Here is a 13,011-nt window from a genome sequence, read left to right on the forward strand (position 1 = left end):
TAATGAAATTTTAAAATGTAAACGATTATTTCTTTCACAAATAGTAATAAATTTGTTTACAACTTGGTATACATACTAAATTAGGTCTAATAAAGCCATTAAAACATTAGAAAAGGCAAAAAAAATTATTGTTTTATTATTTTTAATTAAAAATTGAAAGAGGTCGATATTCACATTTTCTAACTTTTGACGATAAAATGTCTGCAGGGAATTTCAAAACTGTAAGAACTTCTCTTATAATATTTATTCACTACTATTTCAGGAAGTTTTCTGCAAAATTCCAAATCAATTCCTGTTATAGTTTTTAAAAAAATTAATTTTCAAGAAAAAGCGGATAGCCCATCGCGTTCACTTAACCCGCTGGAGACTCTTTCTTGAAGTATGTGAAATTATTTCGGCTCGAATAATAAGAAATTAGTGAAATAAGAAGAAAGTTATGTTTATTTTTTGTGATCAGTATCTTATATGTATGTACATTAGTATTAGAATTGTTAACAATATTAATATTAGTAACATTTATAATTCATACTTGATATTTTGTAAATATTTAAAATACGCATATTATAAATATAATATAAATAAATATAAATAATATAAATATTATAAGAGAAGTTCTTACAGTTTTGAAATTCCCTGCAGACATTTTATCGTCAAAAGTTAAAAAATGTGAATATCGACCTCTTTCAATTTTTAATTAAAAATAATAAAACAATAATTTTTTTTGCCTTTTCTAATGTTTTAATGGCTTTATTAGACCTAATTTAGTATGTATACCAAGTTGTAAACAAATTTATTACTATTTGTGAAAGAAATGATCGTTTATATTTCAAAATTTAATTAAATTTGAGAAAATTTTTTTTTGGGTTTTTTGCTTTTATTATCAAAAATATTGGATTTAGAAAAAAATTTCTGAGAGAAAAAAGATATGTTTTTTTATCTTCTATAAAGTAGTGCTTCTGAAAAATCCGAATTTTGAGTTTCAATTTTTTCACCTTTTTGACGTGTTGACTGGCTTCAAAGCGACCGGCCGAGCGTACTGGTTGTTATTGTTTCCAGCCCCTCAATTCCGCCGGAACTTCCAACGTAATTCCGTCGGAATTCCATTGGAGTTCCAAAGAATTTCCGATGGGATTCCGATTAATTTTTTTTTCCAAAATTTTTACAGTCCTAATTCCGTCGGAATTCTGTCAGAATTCCCCCGGAAAGTGCCCCTTGGAGGTTCTATCATAATTCCGCCGGAACTTCCAACGTAATTCCGTCGGAATTCCATTGGAGTTCCAAAGAATTTCCAATGGGATTCCGATTAATTTTTTTTTCCAAAATTTTTACAGTCCTAATTTCGGCGGAACTCTGTCGGAATCCCATCGGAAATTCTTTGGAACTCCGATGGAAAATCCGACGGAATTACGTTGGAAGTTCCGTCGGAATTCTGTCAGAATTCCCCCGGAAAGTGCCCCCTGGAGGTTCTATCATAATTCCTCCGGAACTTCCAACGTAATTCCGTCGGAATTCCATCGGAGTTTTAAAGAATTTCCGAATGGGATTTCGACGGAATTCCGATTAATTTTTTTCAAAATTTTTAGAGTCCTAATTCCGTCGGAATTCTGTCAGAATTCCCCCGGAAAGTGCCCCTTGGAGGTTCTATCATAATTCCGCCGGAACTTCCAAACGTAATTCCGTCGGAATTCCATTGGAGTTCCAAAGAATTTCCGATGGGATTCCGATTAATTTTTTTTTCCAAAATTTTGTACAGTCCTAATTCCGTCGGAACTCTGTCGGAATCCCATCGGAAATTCTTTGGAACTCCGATGGAAAATCCGACGGAATTATGTTGGAAGTTCCGGCGGAATTCTGATAGAACCTCCAGTGGGCACTTTCCGAGGAATCTTTCCAAGTGGGATAATAGCAGCTTATTTTAATACCTTTTAATTTTCTGTGTTATTATTTTGAATTTTGAAAAATTCTCAGTTATATATTTTTTAATTATAATAATAATGAATGTTTGAATTTATCAGATATATCATCATTACTCAATCGATTTGACGTATATACGAAATTTAAAGAAAAAAAGGGTATACAATTTTCTGTCCGTTATAAGGGTTATATTATATTTGTAACAGTTTTTGCATTCACGCATGTTAAAAGAAACTATATCCCATGAAAAATTTGTTTTAAAAGAGAATTTGCGAATCGAATTTTCAACACATGAACAGAGATTTCCATTCATCAAATTTATCCAAGAATATCTCGTAGACACATCATTTTGAAATCACACGCATTTCAAATTGAAGTACCAAATTCGTGTTTACAGAATCCATTTATCATTTTTCTACTACCACAACCACTATACTGTGAAATGCATCAGGGTTGATGATCTTTCCTGTCTTGTGAGAAATCGTTTTTTATACATTTTGCTTTTCATTACATTTTTTTTTTTTTCTCTCATTTTTTAATCGATGATTTTATAGAAAATATAGAGAGAGGGATTTCTTTTGAAATTTTTAAATTCTTTCCTTTTTTTTTCATGTTTTTACCTGGAAAAAATTACTTCTCACGAATTAAAATCTTTTTTTTTTGATCGATGATAAATATTAAAAAAAATACCATATTTTTATAATTTTAATTACGAAATAACAAAATAATTTTTTAATAATAATTTTTTATAAAAAAAAATGAAATTTCTTTTTCTTGCTTTAAATTCGATCGATCATATTTCCGATTGTTTTTTATTAAAATAAAATGTCACGAAATAAAACGATCGTTAACCTTTATTTAAATATCCCAACGTCATTTATTGTATTTGTCTCACAAAAAAAAATAAATATATAATTTTTTTTCTTCCCAGGTCGCGAGCAGGTATAATATACCAGCAGGGTTCAAAGGTTCAAATCCAGGATCTTGTCTGTATTTGAATAAGATTCACCCTGTTTATCAATTTCCATGATTCTTCTCCTATTCGCTTTTTTATATTCTCTTGTTGTCCCTATTTCCTTCCTCCTCTTTTTTTTTACCCTTTCGCGATCACAAAATATACACATTAACGTGTAATACTTTTTTCCCAAGGGGTTAAGAGAAAAAAAAAAAAAAAGGAAGAAACCCCTTCTCGTTTCGTTTCCTACATCAAATTAGAATTTTGTACGGCACCGGCTGTCTAAAAAATTTTTTGATTTTCATACCTTGGGGAGAAAGAGAGATCGCGCACCGCGAATATTTTTTACCCCTTCACTTTTCTTTTTTTTTTTTTTTTTATTCTCTATAACAATTCTCTCTCAACCCTTTATTGTTGTTACAACCGCGTGAAGAAACGTTACGAAATTTATATAAGCGCAGCTAAAAATCACGAATTGTCGAAATGCAAATCGCAAATATAAAAGCAAAAAGATCGATGGGCTTTTATGTGTGACAGTTTAGAATATATAATTTATACACATTTTTTTTTATCTCGTTAAATCAAAATTCATATATGAATTTAAAAATTTAATTAAAATAAAAATTTTATTTCAAAGTTTTTTTTTTTTAACAAAATAATCTTTTTTTCACAGAAAATTATATGGTATTAAAATAAGCTGCAACGCTTTCCAATTTTGCTTATTTTAATTCATTTTGGTATTAAAATAAGCAAAATTAAATTAAAATAAAAAGCGTTTGCAGCTTATTTTTAATGCCTTTTTAATTTTCTGTATTGGTGTAGACAAAATGTGAATTCATTTTTGTTACAGTTCAAAATAATCCAACGTGGCGCCACCTACGAGGCACAATTTTGATACATAATTATCAAATTGAGTAACTTATTTTGAATTCAAGTGTTTATGAAATTTTTTTGTACTAAAAAATGTGTATAATAAATAAAAATTAAGAAAAACAAAAAATGAGGAATTAGTAATTTTTTTTTTTTTCACTAAAAAAAAAAAGGATTTTAATGAAAAGGGGAATAAAAGAGGTGGGAAGGGGATTGATGTCGACTGTAAAATGTGCGAGGACAAAAAAAAAAGGGATTAAAAAGAGAGGATTTGGTATGAAACGCTTCTTATTCTTCTTCAAAAAGATACACAATGGTATATATATATATATATATATATGTACGAAACCGACACCGTCATCCCGACAGAGGATCAGAATCTCGCGACTTGGACAGTATCAGGATCTAGTGTCAAACTCAATCTAAAGTAAAATCAGTTTTTACAATACATCAAACAATAAAAGCCATACAGGACAAAAAAAAAAAAAAAATGAGAAAACAGAGAAAATTTCAAGTACCAAGTATATATGCAAAGTAGTTTCGATTATTATAACTAAAAAAAAAATTATATCTCGATTGACAATATATATGTGTCCTGACGCGGTGAAAGGGACCTTATGGTCCAATTGCAAATTGTACTTTAAATGTTCATAATAAAAAATGAATTGAACAAAATAATTTCTAATTTTTGGAAATCAAATTATTTGAGTTGCTCTTTCAATTCCAAAAACTAGAAATTATTTTGTTCAATTCATTTTTTATTATGAACATTCAAAAGTACAATTTGCTATTGTACCATAAGGTCCCTTTCACCGCGTCAGGACACATATATAGATTCTTGCATATATTATTATATTAAATGTGAAAAAATATTGATGAGATACCTATTTTTTATTTCATTTTTACTATTATATTAACTTTAATATTTTTATTATTATTATTATTATTATTATTTTTATTATTATTATTATTATTATTATTATTATTATTACACGGAGAAAAATGGAAAAACGAATAAAGTAACTTTTACTACTTTAAAAGTAAAATTGGACCTGTCCGAAGTTTCTGCGCATCTCTGTCAACTTTTACTCGAAAAATAGTAAAATTGACTATTTCTGTAGTAAATTTTACTGTTTCCGTAGTAATTTTTACTATTTCTGAAGTAAATTTTACTATTTTTGGAGTACAAGTTGCCAGAGATGCGCAGAAACTTCGGACAGGTCCAATTTTACTTTTAAAGTAGTAAAAGTTACTTTTTCTTTTTTTCCGTGTATTATTATTATTATTATTATTACTACTATCATTTTTTTTTATTATTATTATTATTATTATCCCTTATGAAAATTCCTTATAAGAAAATAATGTTAAAGCTGAAATGTTTTCAGTATAATGTTTTTTGTATAATATTTTCGCGATTATAGGTAATTTTTTATAAGAAATTCATTATAAAATTTTTTTTCTCAAATAATTATAAAAATATAATTATTAGAGACTCTGTAATGAAATGATTACAATTTTATAATTATGAAAATGTAATTATAGAAAATAAAATTTTTCACGTGCAAAAATTAAAATATTATAAAATTAATTTTATAAAAATTTAATTACAGAAATTAATTAATTTTGTATTTTACTGATAACTATATATAGTTATCAGTAAAATACAAAATTAATTTCAATAAGGGATTACTATTATTCAGGATTATTATTATTATTATTAGTACACAGAAAATTAAAAGGCATTAAAATAAGCTGCAACGCTTATTATTTTAATCCAATTTTGCTTATTTTAATCCATTTTGGTATTAAAAAAATAAGCAAAATTGGATTAAAATAATAAGCGCGTTGCAGTTTATTTTAATACCTTATAATTTTCTATGTAATATTTCATATTGTTGTTTGTATTATTTAATTTATTTTTTATTTCAGAAAAAAAAATAATTAAGGAATTAGAAAAAAAAAAATTTGTTGTATGTATTTTCAATTTATTATTTGCTAATCAAAGGCATGAAAAATTTGGTATTTATAAGACATGGATTTGAAATTCAAACTTTATAATACAAAATGCGGGAAAATAAGAGAGAGTGAGAGAGAGAGAAAAAAAGGGAGAAATATATAAAAATTGTGAATTACGAAATCTCTAGAGAAAACACAGCTGGCATCGCATCAGGTATCGAAAAATCTTTTTTAAAGGGGGTGAGAAGGAGATTAGATGAAATAGAGAAACTGAGAAAAAAACAGGGGGGGGGAAAGAGAGAAAGAACTATTTCTTATATACAGCTGCAGAAAAAAACTGACTTAAAAAATCAGCGGTTAAAAAAAATAAATAATAAAATTTTTTTTTTTTGATTTTTCAATAATTAGAAAAAAAACTCTTGTTTTCTTTATATATAAACCCAAATCTGAATTTATTATTATTATTATTATAGTTTAAAATGAGCCAAAGTCACAGAAACTTAAAAGGCATTAAATTAAGCTGCAACGCTTATTATTTTAATTCAATTTTGCTTATTTTAATCCATTTTGGTATTAAAATAAGTAAAATTGGATTAAAATAATAAGCGTTGCAGCTTAATTTAATGCCTTTTAATTTTCTGTGGTGGCGCCATCTACGAGGCATATTTTTGATGCACTCAAAAATTGAGTATATATATTTTTTTTTTCTGTAAAGAATCGACTATTTAGAGCAAAAAAAAAACGAAAATTGCAAAATAAAAATCTTTACTACCGCAAAGAATCTCAAGTGCTTTAGAAAAAAAATCACGACAAGGTCTCGTAAAACTCTATAGAAATTTGAAAAAAAAAGAACATATCCTTCAGAGATGTCATCTTGCGCAATTTTATTCTCACTCATTTGCTTTCTTTTTTTTCTCTCTCTCTCTCCTTTTTTCCATTCTAGCTGACGCATGTATATATGAATCTTTTCACAATAATAGCATGGACGATGACGCGGATTCAAAGGGGTTTTTTGGGAGAGACCAGTATTCGATTTCCCCCCTCCTCTCGATTTAAAAAAAAAAAAAAAAAAAAAAAACTACCTGCCTGCAGTGTTTTCAGTTCTCGGGTTACTAAAGACGCGGAAATCCAAAAATTGCGAAGAGGGGTCTTGAAAAGACGCGGGTCCCGTATATATATATATATATATATCGAAAAAAAAATCTTTCCTCTCTTTCTTTGACCCCATCGTGCGTGTCTCGACAGCGTCTTCTTGTGTACGTCCTTCGACCCTTCTTCTTCGATTCCAACCAAAAAGTTCTTAACCCCTTTTTTTTAGTCAGCTGCACCGTACGCGTAACAGCTGTAGTCCTGGGACTTATATTCGAGTATATATATATATATAACTGTTGTTACGCGTGTAAGTGTAAAAAAAAAAAAATGCTACTGGGAAATCGAGGGAGGAGAGGGAGGGACCCTTTATCTTGACACATATCGATACTATGTCGAGAAAAAAAAATTTTTATTTTACCTATATGTCACCTATTACCTAACATCTGTGACTTGAAATTGGAACCAATTTTTATTTCACTCAACTATTATTTCCATAAAGAGATATTTATTTACAAAAAAAAATATAATTAATTTCTCATAAGAATAATAAAAAAGACAATAATTTATAGATCAGTAAAATGTGTTTTTCTTTCCTTTTTTTTTAAAAAAAAAATATTATCTGGATTTCATAAAAGTAACAAGAACTAAATTGCTTTTAGCTTTGCCTCTTGATTCAAAGAAACGCTAATTACTGTGGAGTGAACTTTCGCGAGTTTTTGCCCTTGAGTCGCATTCAAATATAGAACACGTGTGTGCGTGCGCTAAGTTATAAATTCTTTTAAAAAATTATTCCTAAATTTTTCACTGCTTTAAAAAAAAAGGTGACTGACGTTTGTATTAAAAACACCTGTTTTTTGGATACATCCAAAAAAAAGAAAATGTTCAAGAAAACAATTTTTCGAGATTGAAAAATGTGCCTCGTAGATGGCGCCACGTTGGCTCATTTTAAACTGTAACAAATTTTTTTTTTTTCTTTATTGAACTCTGGCAATTTTTTTTTTTTTTGATATAGAAAAATAAATTAAAAATTTTCTTTTTGGAAGAGAAAAATCTTTCGAAAGTTCGTTGCACCCTTTTCCCTTGACCCTTTATACACTTAATTTACAAACAGAATTTCGAAGAGTCTAGTGGCTCTTTGAATTTGAAAAATCATTCGCGTCTGGAAGCTGCAAGTCGCTTCTCTTTCTTCATCGTCGTTTTCTTTTTTTTTTTTTTTTTTTTTTTTCATGGTGCACTCGAGAAACCATCTTTATACTACAATCGCAAACGTTCTAACCGATGCCGTTTTTTTTTCTCCCCCTTTTCCATCAGGGACGAACTATATTCATTAATCTTAATTCGAGATCTAAAAAAAAGGGTAATTCACCTCTTTTAACTTATTTTCATCGTTCATTTATAGGCCCTTAAAACTATTTCTGTTTTATAACTATATATATATATATATATATTTAAATATAATATACAAATTTACTTAACATTTTTTTGCCAAAGATAATATTTAATATAGTCAATCATATATATATTTAAATGAGGGGTCCGTCATTCAAGTTTCGAATTACAATATTTGATAATAAACTTCGATAATTTTTACAGTAAAAAAAAAAATGTTGAAATAATCCGTTGGCAAAAAAAAATTATATTATCCAAAAATTTTAACAAAAAAATATTTACTTCGAGGAAATAATTTTTCATGGAAAAAAAAAATTTACTTGAAACAGCGAAAGGTTTCACTAGAATTAGCAAAATATTTAATAAGTAAAACTTTTGCTACTATAGCGAAAGGTTATGCTGTTCCAGGTAATTTTTTTTTCCATGTTATTTTAATTAAATAAATTGCACTTTGAAGCAATAATTTTTGTATTTTAAATAAATACCAATTATGGCTCAAATAATAATTATTTAATTACTAATAATTACTAATTATAATTAATTACTATTATTATTATCTCTCTAAATCTGAATTAGTAAAAATGTTTACTAATTTGAATTAGTGACTCACTTTTTGCTTCTGAATTAGTAAAATTTTACTAATTGTTAGTAAAAGTTACTAATAATTAGTAAAATTTTAATTAATTAATTAACTAATTAAGTAATTGTTAGTAAAAGTTACTAATAATTAGTAAAATTTTAATTAATTAATTAACTAATTAACTAATTGTTAGTAAAAGTTACTAATAATTAGTAAAATTTTACTAATTCAGAAGCAAAAAGTGAGTCACTAATTCAAATTAGTAAACATTTTTACTAATTCAAATTTAGAGAGATTATTTTTGGTTTATTTTTTAATAAATTATTATTCGAGTAATTAATAATAATAATAATAAATTAATTTTAGACATTTCTGTTTTTTTCAAAAGTTAGATAGAAAAATTTAATATATGTTTTTTTGAATTTCTTTTTTTAACAAATAATATATTTTTCGATAAAACATAATTGTGAGAGAATAATATATATATATATATATATATACTTGAAGAAGAAGCTGTGAGAATTAAGTGATTGCTATAATTAATTCAGTTGACGTCCCTCAATAAAAAAAATTTTTTTTTTTTGTTTAAATGTCGATCGTTCGCCTTTCTTGGAAATATAAGTTGAAAATATTTTACAACAGTCCGTTCCTGATCTCACAAGTTTGTTCCAATATACATATATATACATATATGTATATATACCAAGTCTTTTTGAGTAAGCATATTCATTTCTCGTGTGTCGAGAGAATGAGATAATATACATTTGAGAAAGAGCAGACTTCTTCGATTCAATTCAGTGTATTTACTACTTATTTTATCACCCTGTACTCCCTCTTCTTAATGTCCCCCCCCCCACCCCTCCTTTGCCAATCTCCTCTTTTATTTCCACTTTTATTCACCACTGTATAATAAGTGCACACATGGCCAGTAAAAACCTTATCTGTTAATTTTAAGTTTTTTTTTAAAAAAAGATTTTCAGAAGTCAAAAATACTCGGTTTTTTCAGAAAAAAAAAATAAATCTGAATAGTGAATTTAATTTAAAGAAAGTTTTTTAGTAATTTAATTATTCTCTCCTTTTCAGAAATAAAAACTTTTTCTTTTTACCAGAAAAAAAAATTGTATAGTTCAAATGTAAATTTAAAAAAATTTCTACAATTTCTTGTTTTGATAATAAATGTAAAATATAGGAAAAAAAAGAGAGAAACCCATTAAGAAACTTATTAATGAAAAAAGTAAGGAAAAAAAGAAGAAAGGAAAAAGGGAAAAAAAAACTTAGAAAAATAGTCAATTGATCTATAAATCTCTGGTATAGTTATATATATATATATATATATATATATATATAAATATATATAAAAGGGGGAGAGAAAAAATATAATTTCAACATTAGGGCATAATCTAAAAAAAAGGCCCTAATATCGATATACATCGATTAATCATCCAACACTTTTATTTACTCTCAAAACCTGTTTTTTGAAACACCCTTGGCTTTTATTTTTTTCCACTTTTTCAGAATTCGACTTTCTTCTTTGGTCTTTTTTTTTTTCTTTTTATTCATCTTTAAATCCCTCTTGAACTTTTCGTGCGATTTTGAAAGGGGAATCATCGATCAGAAATTGAGAAAAACTGTATAAAGAGTTGGGAACAGCCCTTAAAATGTCTGATCGCTATGAGAAACTAGTTAATCGTTTTCTTTCTTGAATTTTTTTTTTTTCTATTTCAAAACGCAAAAAAAAAAAACAGTTGCGGCGATCTCGATACTTTTCTCAACAAGAGGAGAGGGGGGGGGAGAGAGGTTTGAAGTTTTCAACTGAAAGAAATTTGATTGATTAAATATTAAAAAAAAAAAAAATAATTTACAATCGACATTTAAAATTAAAATCATTCGATTGATTTTATCTCGGGAGTAAAAAATTTTAGTCTCAGTACCTATTGTTTATAATAAAATAAAAAAAATGATATTTGAAAATAAAAAAAAAAAAAAAAAAAATTTGTTAATTATTATGTAGATTTAGATAATTGAGAAATTGGCGATTAAATTCAAACACTAAACGGCGCTACCGAGGCTCCAGTGCAAGATCTCATCAGACATAAATGCCTCGAGCACATCGAAGATGATCTTCGCGAGTCTCGAAGAACCGCGATTTCTCGAGCAAGGCACGAGTATATACTAATCATTATAATGTATATAAGGATGTCTCATATATACCTCTTTCACATCTGCGGTCAAGCGCAGCTGCTGATATTTCTTCTCCCTATATATACCCGCAAAAGGTTTCTCTCATAATCCAATTGCTCTTCTTCTGATAATGTCAAAACGATTTTTATTTTTTTTTCTACTATTATTTTTATTATACTCTTATTATTATTATTTTTTAATTATTTTATTTTATAATTTTTGTTATTTCTATTATTTCTTTCCAATAATATTTATAATAATTTTTTTTAAAAAACACATTCGAACATATGTATTATGTATACATGGAAGAAAAAAATTAATTCGATATTGAAAAACCCCGGAACCGGATTCTCATCTGCTTTTCGAACCGGGTTTTTTTTTTTTTTTGTCGCATTTCGATTCACTCTCCATATTATAAGCTTTCCCCCCTTGATTCTTCTTCCGCCAAAAAATTTAAATATAGCCGCGGCATGCTGCGCTCTTCGATGCGGTATATAATATTCATCTCGTTTCCCATTCCCACGACAATATGGCCATATTAAAAAACAAAAAAAAAAAAAAAAAAGGGTTGCAACCAAACCCCTTAAAAACCGCGGGCACGACCTTCGCTCCCTTTTTTTCGAAAGTTTCCTTCTAAATGTGTTAGACTAAGACCTGAGAGTACTTCCGGCACTAAAAAGTCTAATAAGAGAAAAAAAAAATCTCCTTATTTTAGACACGTCATATGGAAAAACTTTTAAAGGGGGGAAATTTGATCAGGTATATTTCTTTTGACGAAATTTTTTTTTTTTTACAAAGATTCATAAAAAATATATATATCCCTATAAAGGGTAAATGTTTACGATTTCTGTTAATTTACATATTTATATTTTTTTAAGATTACTTCCAGTATAGTATAATTAATAATAATTATAAAAAAAGCCACTTTAATTATACTAATTCGATCCTACACGGAGAAAAAAAATCGTGGTTACTAAAAAATAAGTCCACAATTCCGGATTTTCAATATAGAACCAGTAGTTCTATTTGTTTTAGGGATAAAAAAAAATTGTTAAATTGGATTGTTATTAAAACTATTCGGATTGTTCGATGAACAAACAGAATTGTTTGAAAAACAAAGAAAATTGTTATTGGAATAGTTGAAATAACAAAACTAAATTGTTAAATCGGCAATACAACACAGAAAATTATTTCGCTAAGGATACGGTTGCTATGGAAACAGTTGTTAAGGAAACGGTTGCTATGGAAACAGTTACTAAGGAAACGGTTGCTATGGAAACAGTTACTATGGAAACGGTTGCTATGGAAACAGTTACTAAGGAAACGGTTGCTATGGAAACAGTTACTATGGAAACGGTTGCTATGAAAGCAGTTACTATGGAAACGGTTGCTATGGAACAGTTGCTATGGTAACGGTTGCTATGGAAGCAGTTACTATGGAAACAGTTACTATGGAAACAGTTACTATGGAAACAGTTACTATGGAAACGGTTGCTACGGAAACAGTTGCTATGGAAGCAGTTCCTATGGAAACGGTTGCTACGGAGACAGTTGCCATGGTAACGGTTGCTATGGAAGCAGTTACTATGGAAGCGGTTGCTATGGAAACAGTTGCCATGGTAATGGTTGCTATGCAAGCAGTTCCTATGGAAACGGTTGCTACGGAAACAGTTGCCATGGAAACGGTTGCTAAGGATACGGTTGCTATGGAAACAGTTGTTAAGGAAACGGTTGCTATGGAAACAGTTACTAAGGAAACAGTTGCTAAGGAAACGGTTGCTGCGGAAACAGTTACTAAGGAAATAGTTGCTAAGGAAACGGTTGCTATAGAAACAGTTACTATGGAAACGGTTGCTATGGAAACAGTTGCCATGGTAATGGTTGCTATGCAAGCAGTTCCTATGGAAACGGTTGCTACGGAAACAGTTGCTATGGAAGCAGTTCCTATGGAAACGGTTGCTACGGAGACAGTTGCCATGGTAACGGTTGCTATGGAAGCAGTTACTATGGAAGCGGTTGCTATGGAAACAGTTGCCATGGTAATGGTTGCTATGCAAGCAGTTCCTATGGAAAC

The sequence above is a fragment of the Leptopilina boulardi genome, unplaced genomic scaffold, assembly GCF_019393585.1.
Source record: "Leptopilina boulardi isolate dan_hultmark-lab unplaced genomic scaffold, ZJU_Lbou_2.1 LbouV2_32, whole genome shotgun sequence".
Taxonomy (NCBI): domain Eukaryota; kingdom Metazoa; phylum Arthropoda; class Insecta; order Hymenoptera; family Figitidae; genus Leptopilina; species Leptopilina boulardi.